A 16,162-nucleotide genomic window follows, 5' to 3' on the forward strand; every position below is an offset into this window, starting at 1 on the left:
TTTAAAAACTTTGAATTGAAAAACACTTCTACCAAGTAGATATAAGGACCTATACAGCTGAAACAAAAGAACTTCTAAAAAATATTATTTTTGACTCAGACATTTATTACTCTTTAAATTATGACCAAATGGGCCTATATATCATTCATAAATCTCTAGAAATATATTACACTCCCTAGCATCTGTATATTTAAATCAACATTGCAAGCCATATTGTTAAAGAATTATGGTCACAAAACTGAGTCCTTGAGTCTTCCTTGGCGCTGCCTTGCGGAGGTGGCAGCCATCTTCCACCTGGCATCATGGCCCCTCTCAAACCCCTTGTGAAGCCCAAGATCCCAAGATCATCTGGCACCAGTCAGACTGATATGTCAAAATTAAGTGGAACTGGCAGAAATCCAGAGGCATTTACAATAGGGTGTGTAGAAAGTTCAAGGGCCAGATCTTGATGCCCAATATTGGTTATGGGAGCAAAAAGAAAACAAAGTGCCTGCTGCCCAGTGGCTTCCGGAAGTTTCTGGTACACAACGTAAAGGAGCTTGAGGTGCTGCTGATGTGCAACAAATCTTACTGTGTTGAGATTGCTCACAATGTCTCTTCCAAAAACCACAAAGCCACTGTGGAGAGAGTGGCCCAGCTGGCCATCAGGGTCATCAATCCCTACCCCGTCTGTACAGCAAAGGAAATTAATAGACAGAAGTTCCCATTGTGGCTCAGCAGGTTAAGCACCCAACTAGTATCCATGAGGATGCTGGTTTGATCCCTGGCCTCAGTGAATTAAGGATCCAGTGTTGCAACAAGCTGTGGCAGACGCGGCTTAGACCCCAAGTTGAAATGAATAGTGGGCTCGTGTGCACACTGTATCTGTGTTAATAAAACCACGAAACTTATCCAGTTTAAAACAAAACACAAAAAACTGAGTGCTTGAGAGATTTTTATATAGAGCCAAATATAGGTAAGGGAAGCCAAAAGAAGACTTACTGTCCCTTATTAATCTTTACAACTGGTCAAAACACTATGATTCAGAATCTGTAGGATACGTTTAAAGGTGCTAGTAGAGGAAAATTTGAAGCCTTAAACATTTTATCAATACAAAAAAAAAGAATTAAAAAAAAGCTAAATTCTCAACTACTGATAAAAGACCAAAAAAAAAAAAAAAAAAACCATTGCCTCTACAACAAAGTAAACCAAAATGTAACACAAGTAATATAAAAACAGAAATTAATGAGGGAGGCAACAGAAAAACAGCATATCTAATTAGTAAAACAAGATATTAATTTTTTCAAACATCAGCAGTATTAGCAAAGCACTAACTTAACTGAGGGAGAAAGGTCAAACATATAAAATGAATGATATTGGGGAAAACAATCATTGAAATAGAAGAATTTTTAAAATAAAACTATTTTGCCAACCTCTATCCAATACATTTGAAAAACTAGATGAAATGGCAATGTCTGCTGTGGCCCAGTGGGTTAATAATCCAACTGCAATGGCTCCATTCCCTGCAGAGGTGATTCAATCCCAGGCCTAGCACAGTGGGTTAAGGATCCGGCATTGCCATAGGTCGCAGCTGTGGCTCAGATTCCATCCCTGACTCAAGAACGTCCATATGCTGCAGATGCAGACAAAAAAAAAACAAAACAAAAAACAAACAAACAAAAAAACCTGAATGAAATAGATAATTGTGAGGGAAGAAGAATATATTTTCCATAGAGCGTTCAAAAGGATCTCTATAGAAGAAAAAAGTTTCAAACTTGCTTGTGTAAATTAAAATAAAATAAATGTTAAAAAGGGAACTTTAAAAAAATTAAAAATATGAATTCTAGATGCCCCTCCTATCTGAAGTTCTTCATTTTTTCATTTTTTTTCCTGTTCTCTTCTACCATTTCCCTCCTTTCTGCCATTTCCCTCCCATCATATAAGTCCATATTTTTCAGGTTGAACACTGGTTCAGAAAGAATTTTCTTATGTAAACTTCTCTTACTGGCTCCAATTCATATTCAGAGATCTCCCAGTAACTTCATCAATAATGTAATTTCAGTCTATTGTTCTTACATCTAATCCCAAATGGCAAATATATTTTTCATACACACTTCTGAAAATCTTATCCCTGCTTGAAACATTAATTTGTTAAAGCCTAGGAAAAATTCAAATTCCAGACAAGAGATTTGGCTTTACATTTGAAATAGGCCTCTGCACAATCAGACTTGATCACATCTTACAAACAGTCTTTGAATTCCCACCTTTCATGTTTCCTTCTGAACTTGTCCAGAGGTGGAGGATGGGATTAAGACGGCGGAATAGAAGGACTGGAGCTCAACTTCTCTCCTAAAAACACCAAAATTTACAACCAAATGCTGAGCAATCTTCACCCAAATGGGCCAGAAACCTTCAAAAAGATATCCTACTCTGGAAGACAAAGAGGAGGCCACATCAAGAGGTAGGAGGGGCGATTACACAATATAAGCAACGCCATACTTCCCGGGTGGAAAGCCCCACAGACTGGAAAGTAACTGGTTCACAGAGACTCACCTACAGGAGTGAGAGTTCTGAGACCCACATCAAACTCCCACGTGTGGGGATCTGGCACTGGGAGAAAGAGCCCCCGGAGCATCTGGCATTGAAGGCCAGTGGGGCTTGTGTGCAGGAGCTCCACAGGACTAGGGGAAATGGAGACCCCATTCTTAAAAGGTGCACACAGACTTTCACGTGCTCTGGGTCCCAGGGCAAAGCAAAATCTCCATAGGAAGCTGGGTCAAACCTGACTGAAGTTCTTGGAGGACATCCTGGGAAAACAGGGGTGAATGTGGGTTGTTGTGGGGAAGGACATTGGAAGCAAAGTTCTTGGGAATATTCATCAGCGTGCCTTTCTCTGGAGGTGGCCATTTTGGGAAAATATGGCCCCACGCATCATCACTGAGAAGCCCCAGGCCAAACAACAATCCAGCTGGTGACACAGCCCCACCCATCAGTAAATAGGCTGCCTGAAGTCCCTCCAAGCACACAGTTGCCTCTAATGTCACCCAGAGACAAAGCCCCACCCACCAGAGGGATAGGAATCAGCTCCACCCACCAGTGGGCAGGCATCAGTCCCTCCCACCAGGAAGCCTACAGCAAGCCCCCCCCATACCAAATTCACGCACAAGGGGGCAGACACCAGAAGTAAGAGAGGCTATAACTCTATTATCTGGAAAAAGGTCACAACACCAAAAACCTATAAAAATGAAAAGACTGAGAACTATAACTCAGATGAGGGAGAAAGAAAAAACCCCAGAAAATCAGCTAAGTGATCAGGAGATTCTCAGCCTCCAGGAAAAAGACTTTAGATTGTTGATGCTGAAGATGATGCAAGACATTGGAAACAAACTGGAGGCAAAGATGGATAACTTACAGGAAACACTGAGCAAAGAGATACAAGATATAAAACTTAAACAAGAAAAGATGCAAAATACAATAACTGAAATAAAAAATTCACTAGAAGCAGCTAACAGCAGAATACAGGAGGCAGAAGATCAAATAAGTGAGGTGGAGGACAGATTAGTGGAAATTATGGATGTGGAACACAAAAGAGAAAAAAGATTGAAAACAAATGAAGAGAGTCTCAGAGAACTCTTGGACAACATTAAATGCACAAACATCCGTATTATAGGGGTGCCAGAAGAGAGGGAGAAGGGGACAGGAAAAATAGTCCAAGAGATAGTAGCCGAAAACTTCCCTAACATGGTAAAGAAACCACTCACTCAAATCCAGGAAGTGCAATTAGTACCATATAAAATATACCCAAGGAGGAATACCCCAAGACACATATTAATCAAACTGAACTTGTCCAGAGGTACCATCTCAGTGTTTTGATCTCTCCCCTCCGAATCATTTCTCCTCTCCATAAACTATCACTTGAGTGAGTAAACAAGTTTCTATGGATCATTTTTTCACTTTTTGCCATCTCTAGTGATATTATCATCATTGTGATGTTGCAGTTTTCCTCTGAGTTTCATCAGGCTTCCAGCTAGTTTCGTAATATGTCCTAGTGGAAATCACTGCCATGAATGATTAAAACCATTTGTGTGGTTCATGGTGAATTAAAGTCATTCTTACTTTAACAGGAATAATAAAGTACTGAATGACATTTGTTATCAAATGATAAGTAAAAAATATTAAAATATTGCTATTTGATGATTCCTTTTGAATTTCCTTGGTTTTTTTGCTGTTGTTGTTGTTAAGCTGGACTCAAGAAACAATGTTAATTGGAGGGGTACTATTTTTCATTTATGACAGTTTCATGCTGTCAGCAGAACCTCTCTTTGCTGCCATTTAAAATTTTAAAGAATATCAAGCTTTTCTTCTAAAGGGTTCTTATGAATGCACAGATAATTCTGTACAGGAGTCAGATGAGACTGTGTCTGTTTAGTTTCAAAGAGGAAAATACAATTATTTATATTTTTCTTAAATATTCTCAATAGAATAAAAGTTTAAAGATGCTAGAAAGTGTCCTAGTTTAATTTTTCACTTCCCAGTGCTATCTCTTTTCAATTTCCTTCCTTCTATGACTTCTCTTTGTTTCTAGAGCTTAAGACAAATTTTGTTTTTCACCATTGTCTAGAGTGAAAATCAGTTGGGAAGGAAATGAGAAGTGTGGGAGTTGACAAGTACAAAAATTCAATTCAAATAAAACTGGCTTTTGTATTTTTCAGAGTCCAAAGAAGAGTCACAGTTAGGTTTGGGGAGAATTTCATTCTGCTGCAGTATTGATGCCCACTTTTTCAGTAGGTATTTCCTGCATGCCAACCATTGGGAAGGAGTGTGGCTGGGCTCTGAGATTACAATGGTGGGGAAAACAAGACAGAAACCTGACCTCATAAGGTATAGAATCTAGTCAGGAAGGCAGATTAGTTAAATAGGCATGTAGATTAATGTAAATTACCATGCATGCAAGAAAGGAAAGATAGGTGATGCCATGACCACATATCACAGAGAGATCTGGAGGATTCCATGAGGGTCGGAGGAGGCTTCCCTAAGGAAATGCCATTGTGGTTGAGAGGTAACGATGCAGTAACTAAGCACGGGGGTAGAGGATGAGAAGTGGGTTCAAGTAGGAAAATGGACTGTACACAGCTTCTGTCATCTGAGGAATCATAAGATGTGCGTCATAATATAACTTCCCAGTCATGCATCAGTCATTTTGTGGGGAAAAAATAGAAAAATGGGTCACAGTACTTAGCACAGAATAAGTCCTAAATAAACATGAGTTTCTATTATTACCACTTTCCATTTCAACACACTGCCTCCCACCTCTCTCCACAGCTGTGGCTCTCCCCGACAGCTTCCACACCACTTCTGAGAATGACAGAATTTACCCTCAGCCCCCAGGAAGGAACCCCTGTCAATGTGCACTTTAAGGGCTGCTCTCTGACACAGCAGAAGTCTTCTGGAATACACAAAATTAACATATTGGTCACTTAACGAATACATGTGAAGCAGGTATGTAGTTAACAACAGGGACAACTAGTAATTACTGAGTACGTACCATTGTGCCAGGAATGTCTTATGAGTAGTGAGCTCTTCGCAATAATTTTGTGAAGCAGATACTTCTGTGGCCATCATTTTGGCAATGGGGGACAGAGAATAGAGGTAGAAATTTAAAGTCTTGCTCATGAATCGGGTGTAGAGAATGAGAACAGGGAAACCAAAGATGATTTATGGAGGTCCTTCCTCAAGGTGAAGACGGAAACACAAGTTTGGGAGGGAAAAGTCATGAGTCCCACTTTGTTTTTGTTTTTGTTTTTGAATCTTAAAAGTTTTGTTGAAGTAAATTTGATTTACAATGTTGTGCAAATTATAAGTTCTACTTTGACTATGAGGGTTAGAATACCTCTCAGATTGTCACATACAGGTGTAAAGCACAATGTTATATATACAATTGGACCCTAGAGCTAGAGAAAAAAATGTAAGAGTCATCAACATGTATAGTATATAAAGCCATGGAGAGTCCCCCAAGAGGGTAAAGAAGAAAAGAAGGCTTAGATTATAGTTCCTAGGCATCCCTAGCTAATTTTCCATGCTTCTCTGGGTCTCAGATTCCCTACCAGTTACATGGGAGCAAAGCAATCATGCTATATCCTGTCTCAGGATGGAGGAATCTAGGACTAACACTCTCCTTTTATTCATTCTTGATCATTCCTCTACATTGCTTGCAAGTAAGGAGATATTTTTATTCTTTTCCCTAACAGGTTCTCAAGTAGGTTGAAAGATTGATGAGAGCTTTGGAGCAAAACAAAGAATCATCCTTAGAACACAATTCACTTTTCCTTCTATTGAATGTGGCCTGCAGATAAAGTTCCAGAAAGGTCCTTATTCATTTTCCTTTCAGAATGTTCATAATAACTGGGCCAGTAATGTTACTAACTTCTTTATGTAAATCCAATGAATCTAAGTGACATTCCATGGCTCCGAGGAATAAATAAACACAAACCGCTGTATTCCAACCACATAATCATATCTGAAAATTCAGTTTCAACACCCAGATTTACAAGGACCCAGCAGATGCTTTTGTCAATCAACAAGCATTTACTGTGTGCCCGTAGGGTGCCTGGGAGTGGATGAGGCTGCTTTTGTGAGTAAGCTAGCGGCTTCTCTGCTTTGAAAATAGAAATTTAATCACTTGTTCATCCAAACATTTCCCTTCAGCTTTTCCAACGCACTTTTTGTGAATGACAAACAGAATAGCTCCTGCAAAGGCAGCCTGCAAATCCCATCCGGAGGCCCTGAGAGGAAAGATGACTCATCTGCACCTGACGTCAAAGCCTCTGTTCCTTTCAGAGGAGGAGGAAGAGAATGGCAATGGCCTGGGCAGAGTGACCCAGATGCCCTCCTGAGTCTGTGTGGGTCACAATGGCTTCTTCCCCTGCCTGACAACGAGGATTTCAACCCAAAGAAAGCTGACAGTGTGAAAACTCCAATTTCATTGTCAAATCGACTGGAAAACTAAAAACAGGAGTTTTTCTTCCTGTCAAGCCATAGCCAGTCTTTATTGTGAGTTTTTTTGCCTCTGGAAAATGTTGAAGGAATGCAGTCTCTTTCATAGTGTGTTTGGTATTGATTTGTGTTGTAGTTTAGGCTATTATAACAAATACCACCAACAGGATGGCTTAAATGACAGACATTTATTTCTCACAGTTCTGGAAGCTGGGAAATCCAAGATCAAAGTGCCAGCAGATTCGGTATCTGACATGACCCTTCTCCTGGTTTTGCAGATGGCTGGCTTCTTGCTGTGCCCCCACCAGATGGGGAGAAGGTGGGGGGAGCTCTAGTCTCTTTCCCTTCTTATAAGCATACTAATCCCACCATGGGAGCTCCGTCGTCATGACCTCATCTAAACCTAATTTCCTTCCAAGGGCACCCCCTCCAAACACCATCACCTTGGGGTGTTGGTTCATATTGAAATATGAATTTGAGAGGGACACAAACATGCCATAAATAACAATTTACTTACAACATATTAAACATGATTGTTTCCAGTTTGCCTTTTACTTCGTGATTTCCAAAGACGTTACCAGGTAATGTACAGGGGGTCTTTCCACTACTTACACACACTTTACTCAAATAGAGGTTCAAGTGCACCAAGTAACTTCAGGTCACAGTTCAACAAAGCTCTGATGGTAGTCAAACAGTCAAACAAATGCTCCTTGGAAACTTTCCAGCTATGTCACAGTTCAGCCTTCTTTGGTACTGGTCTTAGGGCCTTCCACCCACATTTATCTCATTGTTTAGCGCCCTGGGCCATCCCATCTATCCCATATCCTTCTCTTCTTTCCAGGGAAACTGGATATCTAATTAATAGATCAAAGCTAAGTTGCTGATGATGACTAACGGATTACTCGCTCTTCTTCTGAAGTCTCAATTCAAGTCACTGTCTTCTCCCATATCCACGGACCCCTTGATTCTCTGAATTTCTATTTCATAAAGGTTTTTATCATTCCTTTCAGAATTTTCTAACATACTATTAACTTTTCACTGTATCTTGCATTTTGTTTCGTGGCTCTTGAGAGAGGTAAGCTCACTTTATCATCATCCAAATCTCTGTTTTGTTCTTTTACTCAGAGCAATGCTTTGCACTAAAGACTTACCCAATAAGAATTTGTGAGTTTGAATAGAGTTCACCTGATGGTAACTTCTGGAACTACAGTCTAAAGGCATAAATCGAATTGTAGCATTTCAGGTATTATAAAAGGTGGGTAAGAAAGATAATTTGGGGTTAGAAGGACTTTGGGGATCCCCTAACATATCCATATACATGCTATGGATATGGGAAACTAGCCCTAATAAATTTGATGCTAGTCCTGCCCCAGTTTAAGCCTCAGTATGACATCATCAGCTGAATTCATACAAAACTGATTAGTAACAGGAGGTTCTGTTGTGGCACAGTGGAACAAATCTTACTAGTATCCAGGAGGATGCATGTTCGATCCCTGGCCTTGCTCAGTGAGTTGGGCATCCAGCATTGCCGTGAGTTGTGGTGTGGGTTGCAGACACAGCTAGGCTCCTACATGGCTATGGCTGTGGCTGTGGTATAGACTGGCAGCTGTCGTTCCAATTTGACCCCTAGCCTGTGAACTTCCATATGTTGTGGGTGTGGCCCTACAAAGCAAAAAAAAAAAAAAAAAGTAACAGGAAATCAATTGTTTATTTACTAAACTATAAAGCAAGAAGGATCTAGTCTATGACCTACGACACTAGTAGAGGGCATTTTCTTTCTAGAGTACAAGTCTGCTAAGGAAAGCAAATTAGTTAAAAAATCAGATGCCTGATGAATATCGGATAAGAGTTAAACAGATATTCTCAACAGGCTTTGGAAAGCTGATGAATTGCCCTATCCTTCTCTAAAAGGATAAAATTTTGGTCTCTTTAAATTGGAATCCTAATCCTTTGGTAAATGCCCAGAGTCACCAAGACAAATTCTTATTCTCTGACTCCTTTTTCTAAAGTTTAAGTAAATCTGTATCTTCTGAATTCCATATCTTCATCTTATTTCTTTTGTTATTGTTGTTGTCTTTTTTTTTTTTTTTTTTTTTTAGGGCCTCACCCGTGGTCTGTGGAGGCACCCAGGCTAGGTGTCAAATCAGAGCTGTAATCACTGGCCTACACCACAGCCACAGCAATGCCAGATCCAAGCTGTGTCTGTGACCTACACCATAGCTTACCAGAATGCCAGATCTTTAACCCAACTGGGCAAGACCAGGGATCGAACCTGCATCTTCATACATACTAGTCAGATTCATTTCTGCTGGGCCACAACAAGAACTCTTCATCTGATTTCAAAACTCTTTGCCTTCTCTCCTGTCTTTAGGGGGTCACTTCTGTGCTGGTTGTTATTATTGCCACTCTTATTGAGACTCTGCCTATTGGACTCCTGGAGGACATCTGCCTGGCATCCTCTAACCCTTTATATTCAATATTCGATGTAGAATTCCTAAATTCATGTGTGTGTCAAGAAAGTGAAGTAGTTCCAGGAGTTCACCCTAAACAGATCCAAACTCTCAGCATCTGCTGGAGAAAAAAAAAAAAAGGGAGCATCATAAATAATTATTAGAGATCAGAAAAAGGCAGGTGGGTCATAGTTATGAATCCCCTTTAGAGGAGGAGCAGACCCACAATGAACCACATAATAAGTGCTGGAGGTTCAGTAGCATTTTGTTTTAACTCTTTAGAGTTCAATGTGTAATAGTGTAATAATGACCACAATTATGAAAAAGCTAAAGCACGAGGAGGCTTAATAATGTGAGTAATGCCACTCCTTGTGATAAAGCTGAGATTCAAACTAAGGTCTTGCCTGGCCCAGATGCTTCACCATACTTCCCACCATGGACTGGACTCAAGATTTGCTGTCTCTCAGGTCTAGAAATCAGTCATTGCATTTCTGTTGACTTTCTACTTGTTTTCAGTAGGCATTTCATCTTTGACAATATTTTTTTTTTTTTGGTCCTTTTAGGGTTACACCCACGGCATATGGGGTTTCCCAGGCTAGGGGTCCAATTGGAGCTGTAGCCACTGGCCTACACCACAGCCACAGCAACACCAGATCCAAGCCACATCTGTGACCTACACCACAGCTTATGGCAATGCTGGATTCTTAACCCACTGAGCATACTAGTTAGATTCATTTCCACTGAACCACGACAGGAACTCCTGCCAATATTGATTTTTAAAGTGGAATGAAAGTGAGAGATTGCATGAAATATAGCCTATGTTTTATTAAATATTACCTCATCTTATATATTTACTTCCTTATCCCATTCTTGAAATATGTCAAGTCAAATAAATTTCCCAACAGGGGAAGTATAAATTGATGTTCCAACAACCTTGAATGAACCTTCATTTTCTAGTCTCACAATCTGTCCAACGTAGTTCCTAGTATTATTTCTCTCATTCTTCCCTCAATAGGAGGTTTGAATATCGCTAACTAAGCAAGGCCTTCCCCCAAGTCCTGAAGTTTGTCAGAGGCCAGGGCCAGGCCCAGCACAAGGAGATTCCTCCGCTAAGATTCTAGATTCCAATAACGCCAATCTCTCTCCTCTGTTCCCTAAGTCAGGGCACTACCTCCTACAGTTACTACCTCTGTGATATAGAGGATTCCCTTTGAGCCTTTTCAACTTTCCCTCCTGTCTAACCAATGCTTTATATTAAATTGTCTCTGCTAAAATGACGGATAGCTATTGTCATGATTGAATCCTAACTGACACAGTTACTGATATCAGACATTGGAGTTCTTTCCCACCCACTGGCTCACATGTGTCTTGAGTAGTTGGTATTTCCTGTTCTTCTAAGTCCAATGGGCCCAGAAGCACCAGTGTTGTAGATTAGTGTGTGAGTCTCTGGTATATCAAGATGATCAACATCCCTGCATATTCCACTGTGACAGACAGTGGGAGGGTTAACACAGCCCTGAGCCTACACTAAGATATACTCTTGGCCCTGTCAGTTAAAAGCAAACTGCTTCCATGAGTTCTTGCAAATTGGGATAGTTACAAAAGCATTTGTGTGGTCAGTCACTACATACCAAGTGCCAGGGGCTATGTGATTTGCTTCGGTAACGCTAGTACCTCTGGGGTCACCTTCTGATTAAGTTTATGACAATCCACAGGCATTCTCTAACATCTCTCTTCCTTCTGCACAAGCAAGATAGGCAAGAAAAAATGTGGATATAATAGATTTTACCACCCCTGCATTTTCCATGTCTTTGAGGTCATTTTGTGAAAGACTTAGAGGAAAACTTTGAGCATATAGTTGTGAATATGTTTGTATGTATTTAAATCTTTTCTGAGCACCCACTATGTAGCAGGTACTGAGCAAAGGATGAAAAGATGTTGTGGGAGTTCCCGTCGTGGCGCAGTGGTTAACGAATCCGACTAGGAACCATGAGGTTGCGGGTTCAGTCCCTGCCCTTGCTCAGTGGGTTAATGATCCGGCGTTGCCGTGAGCTGTGGTGTAGGTCACAGACAACGCTTCGAACTCAAGTTGCTGTGGCTGTGGTGTAGGTTGCAGACGCGGCTCGCATCCTGTGTTGCTGTGGCTCTGGCGTAGGCCGGTGGCTACAGCTCCGATTAGACCCCTAGCCTGGGAACCTCCATATGCCGCGGGAGCGGCCCAAGAAATAGCAACAACAACAACAACAAAAAAAAAGACAAAAGACAAAAAAAAAAAAAAAAAAAGAAAAGAAAAGATGATGTGACAAGAGGGCTGCCCATAAGGAGTGTTTTTTCTGGAAGAGGTAGTCCAGTAGAAGTAAATAGACATAGATAAATTGTAACTCATTCATTAAGTGGTAGGATGATGTACAAAATTATGTGGTATAGGAGTACTTTCTATATGAAAAAAGCTGACTTTTATGGAAATATCCTTGAAAAGGCACTAAATACATTCTTTTGGAATTTGTTTGAAGCCAGCATTAGGATAATCCAAGTCTTCTTGTTAGAGTAAGTTAGCTGGGGGGGGGGGTCATTTTCTTTTTTTAAGTCAATTTTTTTTTAATTTTCCAAATTCTCTCTAATAAACTTAAACACGTGTTACAATTTGAATAAAGCTTATTTTAAAATCCTCTCACCCAAAATCCCTATCCTATATAATAGCTATGCAATAATCCCCAAGGCCGGTGTAAGTAATGATGGTAATAACAGTGCTTGTGGGAGTTCCCGTCGTGGCGCAGTGGCTAACGAATCTGACTAGGAACCATGAGGTCGCAGGTTCGATCCCTGGCCTTGCTCAGTGGGTTAAGGATCCGGCATTGTCATGAGCTGTGGTGTAGATTGCAGACGCGGCTCAGATCCCGCATTGCTGTGGCTCTGGTGTAGCCCAGCGGCTGCAACTCCGATTTGACCCCTAGCCTGGGAACCTCCGTACCCCGCAGGAAGCAGCCCAAGAAATGGCAAAAAGACAAAAAAATAACAATAATAATAATAGTGCTTGTGGTGTTCCTTGATGGTGCAGTGGGTTAAGGATCTGGCATTGTCACTGCCTGTGGCTAGGGCTACAGCTGTGGCACAGGTTCGATCCCTAGCCTAGGAACTTCCACATGCCCCAGGGAACCAAATAATAATAAGAATAATAATGTTTGTGATGATGTGACTTCACCACTCACCTACCTGCTGTGTGATCATCCAGTCTGTCTCAGTTTCCTCAAATGTAAAGCGGAAGTGCTAAGACTATCTACTCAAGGAGCTCCCACTGTGGTGCAGTGGGTTAAAAATCCAACTGACTAGGATCACTGCAGAGGCATGGGTTTGATCCCTAGGCTGGCACAGTAGGTTAAAGGATCCAGCATTGCCACGGTTGTGGTGTAGGTTACAGCTGCAGCTTGGACTCAATCCCTGGCCCAGGAACTTCCATATGCTGTGGGTGTGGCTGCTAAAAAAAAAAAAGAAAGAAAGAAAGAAAGAAAGAAAAAAAGGAAGAACGCCTACTTAATAAGATTGTTATAAGAATAAAGGGCATGAAGAAATACAAAGCTCTTAGCAGAGCATCTAGCACATAGTAAGAACTCAGTAAATAGTAGCGATAATAACAAAATCATTGCAGCTAGCATCTATCAAGCACTCACTGAGTATCAGGCACTATGCTAACTATCTCAATCAATTATGTCATCCACTCTCCCAGCCAGATGTAAGGAGGTTGGGATTTTAACTTCAACTGCTTCAATTACCCACACTCATCAGAAAAGTAATTGTGCACGAATATGAATAATCCATCACTCCATTAGCTACTCATGTCTTCTTTTGGGTCTTTCTACTTAGAAAACAAAGGGACAGATGATATCTTCACATCATGAGCTTGGACCTTTTCCCAAAGCTGAATAAAAGCTTTGAACTCTTGCAAGGCATCCCAGACTTGCTTTTACAACTTGCCCTTTGGAAGAGGGACTTACTTCAGACAGCAATCTCACTGGCAAGTGATCTAATTACTGTCATGGATGTATTTCCACACTTTTAACAAGGCTTCAGTTTTCCATGAAGAAGGAGGAGGAGGAGAGACAGAGAAACAGAAAGAGGGGTAAGGGGGAAAAAGAGAGACAGAGAAGGCAAGGAGAAAGGCAGAAAGGGAGGGAGAAAAATGACAGAAAAAAAACAGTTTTGAATATATTCTGCACTATAAGTCACAGGTGGAGGTACTTTTTAACCTTAAATAAAGATATCTTTAATAAAATATTTCTTGCTCCTGGTTTTATCCAGATAAAACCAGATTAAAAAGATCAGGCTCAAATGGGAACTTGATGGAAACCATGAGATAAACATTTGGCAATGTCTCCTATAAACTGCCTGGGGCTCTTGAAGCTATATTTAGTCTTCTGAATTCAAGTCCACATCGTAAATACAGTAGCTAAGAGGAGCCTGATGTAACTGATATGCAAGTTGCTGAGTGTCATTGAGGAGTATCATTCACACATCCACACCAGTTATTCTTGTTTTTCTGCGTCATTCCCTCCTCAGGGACAATTTTAAATCAGCTGTGGGCAGACAGTTCAGCCAACTACAAGTAAAATTTTCAATTGTCATAAAATAGATCTTATACCGATAAAAGAAATGAACATAAGGACATCTTATTTTCCTTTTGGGGATATTTTTGTCTCTATCTGCTTCCTCCCTTAGCTCAATAGACAAACTCATTCATCCCAGAATGGACTGTGTGCTAAGTATATACTCACCCTTCAGAAAATATTTAGCAACTATTACCATGTATGAAGCCTTTATGCTAAGCTCTAGGGAATAAAAGGACAACCAACACAGATCCCCTGGTCTCTAGGAAATTTTATAGTCTAGAGATGGATACAGATAAATATTCAAGCAGCAAGAAAGTGCTAAGACAGGGAAGAACTACTGAATAAGAGAAGTACCAAGCCCAAGTGTATTATCTTTTGAGTAGGGGTGTTAGAGAAGGCCCCCTGACGGTGACGTCTAGGCTGAAATAGAAGGATTTAAAACCAGTCCTGGAGTTCCCACTGTGGTGCAGAGGGTTAAGAATCCAGCATTGCCACAGCTGTGGCGTAGGTCACGGCTGCAGCGCTGGGATTTGATCCCTGGCCCATGAATTTCCATATGCTGTGGATGCAGCTGAAAAAGAAAAAAAATAAAACAAATAAATAAAATAAAACCAGTCATTTATTCAACAAATAGTTATTGAGCCTCTGACCCACACAAGCATCGTTAGGGCGCCTGGGGACACAGTAATGAATAAGACAAAACCCTTGCTCTCTGGTCGCTTGTTGAGAGAGACTGATAATAAATAAGTAGATAATGAATATGTACTATCGCTTTAGGTACTGATAACTGCTAAAAGAAACTGAAGCAAAGTAAGTAAATAGAATTGCTGGAGAAATTTATAAACAATATAGATAAACAATAAATCAAGGAATATTTATTTATTAAAAAATAAAATAATAGGAGCTCCTGTCGTGGTTCAGCAGTTCAGCAGTTAACAAACCCAACTAGCATCCATGAAGACATAGACTCAATCTCTGGCCTTGCTCAGTGGGTTAAGGATCTGGCGTTTCTGTGAGCTGTGGTGTAGGTCACAGACACAGCTCAGATCCTGTGTTGCTGTGGCTGTGGCATAGGCCAGTGGCTACACTCTGAATGGACCCCTGGTCTGGGAACCTCCATATGCTGCAGATGCAACCCTAAAAGACAAAAAGATAAAAATAAATAAATAAATAATAAATTAATTAAATTAAAAAGCAAAAAATAAATAAAATTTATTTATTAAAAAATAAAATAATAAAAAAGAAATGGACCGTGCCAGCCACTTTGAATAGGAGGCATTCAAACATAAATGAGTGAAGTAGGAAGCCAGACAACCAGTTCTTTTTTAACATTCTTTTTTTTTTTTTTTTTTTTACTGAAGTAGAGTCAATGTAAAACATTATGTAAATTACAGGTGTCCAATAGAGAGACTTCCAACTTCTAAAGGTTATACTCCACTGATAGTTATTCTAAAATGTTGGATTTATTCTCTGTGCTGTACAGTAATAGACAATAGGCTCTTTCTTGCCAAATGGTGCCTATAACATGCATGAAACCTCCCTGGAATATAGCACTGAGCTTGTGCTGCTCACGTGTCCTGGGGACTTAGCTAGGTGGCTCTGCTGACCTTGGTTGGGCTTGCTCACAAATTGGGGGGAAAACCAAGATGGCCCCAGGAAACCCCAGGGAAAGTAACGTGAAAGTAGAGATGTTGGCAGGGGCCAGATTCGTGTAGATGAGGATAAAAACTTTGAACTTGATTCAATGTGTGATGGGAAACTTTTGGAGGTTTTTTGAGAAAATAAGTGCTATGATGTGATTTTTATCACAAAAAGATCACTCTTATTGTTACCGTATGGACTGTAGTAAAGTAAGAATGGAAGTGACCAGCTAAAGGACCTTTATGATATCTTGGCAATCAAATTTGTTGGCTTGACAGATTCATAGATAGAACAAATTAGTGGTTACTGGGGAGGGGGAGAAACCTGGGCTTGGGGAAGAGGGAGGTACAAAGTTTAAAACTGAGCTAGGGCAGTAAAGACAGAGGTGACAAAAATAGTCTGAATTTTCAAAACCTCTTGAAGAAACACCTGACATGTCTTAGAGGTGGGCTGCAGGTGGTCAGGGAAGGAGAGGGAAGAGCAAACTCTAGAAGT

General features: G+C 40.5%; 1 pseudogene; it reads left to right on the plus strand.

The window, feature by feature from the left end:
• The first annotated feature begins 302 nt into the window (after nucleotides 1–302).
• LOC100620456 (large ribosomal subunit protein eL32 pseudogene) lies at nucleotides 303–1,942 on the plus strand (annotated as a pseudogene).
• Nucleotides 1,943–16,162: the final 14,220 nt, after the last annotated feature.

Source organism: Sus scrofa, chromosome 15, assembly GCF_054392235.1.
Source record: "Sus scrofa isolate SSC_HxYL_T2T_F1_AM1 chromosome 15, Sscrofa_HxYL_maternal_Yorkshire_Landrace_v2.0, whole genome shotgun sequence".
Taxonomy (NCBI): domain Eukaryota; kingdom Metazoa; phylum Chordata; class Mammalia; order Artiodactyla; family Suidae; genus Sus; species Sus scrofa.